The sequence below is a fragment of the Lutra lutra genome, chromosome 4 (genome assembly GCF_902655055.1).
Source record: "Lutra lutra chromosome 4, mLutLut1.2, whole genome shotgun sequence".
NCBI lineage: Eukaryota > Metazoa > Chordata > Mammalia > Carnivora > Mustelidae > Lutra > Lutra lutra.
The window spans coordinates 189128800-189134394 of NC_062281.1; positions in this window are offsets into that span (position 1 = coordinate 189128800).

The following is a 5595-nucleotide window of genomic DNA, read 5'->3' on the forward strand; positions in this document are numbered from 1 at the left end:
CAGGGCGTCCCAAGCCCATGACTTAGGCCTCGAGGCTCCCGCTGCATCATGGGGGCTGTAGTTCCGCTGGGCGCCCGTCAGGGCGGGGTGGGCGGGGCCTCGAGCTGTCTAGGGGACCGCGAAAACAAGGGCGTGGATTAGAGGTTCCCGCTTTCTCGTTTATTGTCCAGGAGCCTGACCCCAAGGCTCCTGCCAGCTCTGTAATCGCAGCCTGCGCTCTTTAATTTTACAGAAGAGCTCTCAAGAGGAAGACCGGAAGCAAACTTGGGCCTGCTGCCCTTCAGTTGACTTTGAGGAAGCAAGAACAGCCACAGTCACTGAACAGGCAGAGTACCTAACCTACATCATTTGATTTAACCCTCACTGCAGTTCGTGGAGGCTCAGCGGACAGACTTCCCCAGCTCACATATGGCAGATCACTGGGCCTCATTATGTGCCAGGCACTAGGACACAGCAGTAAAGAGGTCGCCTGGTGGGCCTCAGCACAGCGGGGAAGGCGTGAAGCCAGTGCTCGCCAATAAGACAGCTACCAGCCGCGTGTGGCAATGGAGTCCCTGAAAGGTGACCCCTGCCAATTGAGATGTGCTGCAGACTTAGTACGAAAAAAGGTTGAGGGGGGCGGGGGCGGGCGCCTGGCTCAGTCTGCAGAAGAGCATGGGACCATTGATCCTAGGGGTCATGCGTTTGAGGCCCACATTGGGTGTATAGATTACCAAAATAAATAAATAAGCCTAAAAAATGCAAATGATTTCATCCATATTTTTATATTGATTATGTGTTAAGGTAAAAATATTTTGGATACATCGAGTTAAAATCTATTACTAAAATTAAGTTCACCTGTTTCTTTCCCACTGTTTAAAATATGGCTACTAAAACATCTAAAAATGCATAAAAGTGGCTCACTGTGATATTGTGGTTTACAATAAATATGAGGGGCACCTGGGTGGCTCAATGGGTTAAGCCTCTGCCTTTGTCTCAGGGTCCTGGGACCAAGCCCCATATGGGGAAAATCTCTGCTCATCAGGGAGCCTTCTTCCCCCTCTCTCTCTGCCTGCCTCTCTGCCTACTTGTGATCTCTCTCTGTCAAATAAAATCTTTTTTAAAATGTTTAAAGAAAATGATAGTTGATTTTGTCTGTCTCATGAAGTTTCCATGTATAATTGTTGGGAAGAAGTAGGTTGAATAGATTAAAAAGATTTAGAGGTAAATTGTTGTGTGTGGGTTTTTTTTTTTTTTTAAGATTTTATTTTTAACTAGTCTCTAAAGTCAATGCAAGGCTTGGACTCACAACCCTGAGATCAAGAGTTGCTCGCTCTACCAGCTGAGCCAGCCGGGTTCCCCTGTAAGTAAACTTCTAAAGAGCTTCCAAAATCTTTGGTAAATTAAAACTTTGAAATTTTGCTTGCTTAAATAAGAAATTGGGTCCAATTCACTGGCTATCTAAGTCTTTTCCAAATGAGATTCTGGTGTAACAACTCAAAATTGCTGGCCCCTTAGTTTCCACTTGAAATTAAGTTTTCTAACCTTTAAGGATATAATTAAGACTACTGAAAATAATGAGGGAAACAACTCCGCGTGCATGGGAAGATGCCTGTTTTGTTAAGAAAAGAATGAGGTGGGGCGCCTGGGTGGCTCAGTGGGTTAAGGCCCCTGCCTTCAGTGCGGGTCATGATCCCAGGGTCCTGGGATCGAGCCCCGAATCGGGCTCTCTGCTCGGCGGGGAGCCTGCTTCCTCCTCTCTCTGTCTCTGCCTGCCTCTCTGCCTACTTGTCTGTCAAATAAGTAAATAAAATCTTAAAAAAAAAAAAAAGAATGAGGAATGAGAATACTTTTTTTAAGGGAAAAGAAAGTAATTTTGTCCTAAAATGAGACTGGTTGTTTACTCTTTTTTCAACACTTCTTTTAAAAACTTCTATTTATTAAGTAATCTCTATCCCCAACATGGGGCTCAAATTCATGACCCTGAGATCAAGGGTCAGATCCTCTACCAACTGAGCCAGCCAGGCCCCTCCTTGGTTTACTCTTTATTTTTTTTTAAGATTTATTTATTTGAGAGAGAGAAAGAACACAAGCAGGGAGAGGGGCAAAGGGGAAGGAGAATCCCAAGCAGACTCCACGCTGTGTGTGGAGCCCAATGTGGGACTCCATCTCATGACACTGAGATCATGACCTGAGCCGAAACCAAGAGTCATCAGGTGCTTAACCATCCACACCACCCACGTGCCCCTTGGTTTACTCTTGATTAGAAATTGTAAACAAAGTTGTTGGTTTTTTTTCTTTATCTGCCCAGAAACAAAATAAAGCAGTTTCTCCGTTTTGTCTTTATCAGGCCTTTACTTTAGAAAACTGAATCTTGGGGCACCCGGGAGGCTCAGTTATTAAGCATCTGCCTTTGGCTCAGGTCATGATCCCAGGGTCCTGGGATGGTGCCCGGCATTGGGCTCCCTGCTCAGCAGCAAGCCTGCTTCTCCCTCTCCTACTCCCTCTGCTTGTGTCCCCTCTCTCAGTCAAATAAATAAATTCTTAAAAATTAAAAAAAAAAAAGAAAACGGAATCTTCTCAATATTAAAAGAGCTAAGCTTTCTCAAAAAGTTAAAAATAGAACTACCCTACAACCCAGCAGTCCTACTACTGGGTATTTACCCAAAGGATACAAAAAATACTGGTTCAAAGGGGTACATGCACCCCGATGTTTATAGCAACGTTATCAACAACAGCCAAATTATGGAAAGACCCAAATGTCCATCAACTGACAAATGGATAAAGAAGATTTGGTGTATATATACGACGGAATATTACTCAGCCATCAAAAAATGAAATCTTGCCATTTGCAATGATGTGGATGTAGCTAGAGTGTATGTTAAGCAAAATAAGTCAGTCAGAGAAAGACAAATATCATATGATCTCACTCATATGTGGAATTTAAGAAAGAAAACAGATAAACATATGAGGGGGGAAAGAAAGGGACACAAACCATAAGAGACTCAACTATAGGAAACAAACAGGGTTGATGGAGGGGAGGCAGGTGAGGGATGGGGTAACTGGGTGATGGGTACTTTTTCAAAAAGATTTTATTTATTTGACAGAGAGAGACACAGCGAGAGAGGGAACACAAGCAGGGGAAGTGGGAGGGGAGAAGCAGGCTTCCCGCTGAGCAGGGAGCCCGATGTGGGGCTCGATCCCAGGACCCCAGGACCATAACCTGACCTGCAGGCAGACGCTTAATGACTGAGCCACCCAGGCACCCCTGCGTGATGGGTATTAAGGAGGCACTTGTTGTGATGAACACTGGGTGTTATATCTAAGTAATGAATCACTGAATTCTGAAACCAATTTTACCATGTATGTTAACTAACTAGAATTTAAATAAAAACTTGAAATAAATATAAAGAAATAAAAGAGCTAAGTTTTGCTTACAACTATGTAACCCATAGAATCTCTTACTGCCATCTTGGTTAAATAGGTAATTCAGTGTTAAGGTTTGTAGTGATCTCTAGTCCTATTCTGCGTGTGCTTTCAAAACTTCGGAGGTTGCTTTTTGTTTGTTTTTTTAACAAGCATCCCTCAAATTAAAATTCTTTTTTTTTAAGATTTTATTTATTTATTTATTTGACAGAGAGAGATCACAAGTAGGCAGAGAGGCAGGCAGAGGGAGGTGGGGGGAATGAGGCTCCCTGCTGAGCTGAGAGCCTGATGTGGGGCTTGATCCCAGGACCCTGAGATCATGACCTGGGCCAAAGGCAGAAGCTTAACCCACTGAGCCACCCAGGCGCCCCTCAAATTCAAATTCTAAATGAAGTTTCTTTGACAAAAGAGGCTTGTTTTGGGGGTTTGCTCAATTCCATCGGAAGCATTGTCAAAGCCTCCTCAGGTTATATTGTATGCGTGAATGTTATAGCTGTTCTAGAAATTATATGAAATTCCTCAAGTCTTAATATGTCTTGGTAGAATGTCATCACTCATAATTCTAGTTATTGAAATGTGTGTGTCACAGAAATAATCACATTTCCTTGTCTGGTGCCTTGTCTGCTGCCATCGGATCTCTAACCATGGCCATTTTTTTTAAAAGGCTTTATTTTTAAGCAATCTTTATACCCAACGTGGGGCTTGAACCCACAACCCTGAGATGGAGAGTCACAAGCTCCACTGACTGAGCCAGACAGGTGCCCTTATGCATGGACTTTTTTTTTTTTAAGGATTTTATTTATTTATTTGACAGAGAGAAAGATCACAAGTAGGCAGAGAGGCAGGCAGACAGAGACGGGGAAGCAGGCTCCCCGCTGAGCAGAGAGCCCGATGTGGGGCTCAATCCGAGGACCCTGAGACCATGACCTGAGCTGAAGGCAGAGGCTTTAACCCACTGAGCCACCCAGGTGCCCCGGACCTTTTTTTTTTTTTTTTTTCAAGATTTTATTTATTTATTTGAGAGAGAGAGAGAGCAAGAGCAGAGAGGAGAGGGAGAAGTCGGCTCCCCAGGAGCAGGGAGCCCAAGGCAGGGCTCGATCCCAGGACCCTGAGATCATGACCTGAGCTGCAGACAGACGCTTAACCAACTGAGCCACCCAGGCGCCACCCCCCATGGCCATTTTTGAGTCTTTCGTCACTTAGTTATTGTTCTGACGCTTTTATAAATGTATTTCATTTTCAAGGAGATTCAAGAAAGGGACTTTAGATGAATACAACTTTCTGATACCCTTCAGATCATAAAACTAAGTGGGGTAAGAATTTTCAGAACTAATGGAAAAACCACATTCAAATAAGAATAACGTGGGACTAAATGAATTGAGGAAAATAATTATAGCTGTTGTGACTCTTGTTTGAAACACTGCTGGTTCTCTAACTTTTGCCTCTTCCAGATTTAAGGAAACATTTTGCTCTTAACATACCCATGACTTCCAGAAGTTTGGTAAAATATCCCTTTGCAAACAAATTGAAACGTTTATCTTCTTCTCCCTACCCGATCCCTCTAGAATTTGGAAACTCTCATTGAGTAGTCTTACTCCGATGGCAATTATAATTATTTGCATAAGTTCAATAAGAATCTGTTCTCTTTGTAAAAGGACGCCACTGGAAACATTGGTTATATTACCAAGACTTTGAATGCAAGGTCATATTTGAGAGAGACATGCATAGACTCAGATATAACCAGACAGCTTTTTTTTTAAGATTTTATTTTATTTTTTAATTTTATTGGGGTGCCTAGGTGGCTCAGTCCATTAAGCATCGGCCTTTGGCTTAGATCATTATCTCTACACATGAGGGGCTCAAAGGCCCAACCCTGAGATCAAGAGTCACACGCTCCAGTGACAGAGCTAACCAGGCACCTTTACCCAGACAGCTTTAAGGTTGACTTTATGGAACCAGTGAAGCCCCTTGGAAAAATCAGCCTGACACCTTGTTTACAGGATTCCCAGAAACCTTACCAGGTGAGATAGGAAGGTTATTTCCTGGGGGAAATAACTTTAGGATATTTGGAGGACCTTGAAAAGAGAGAAAGTGACCCCAGTCTGCAGGTATTGCCAATAAATCTGGTGACAAGTGTTTGTTTGGCTTCCTAGCTTCAACAGGCTGTTAAAAGGTCAATCTGATGGGGCG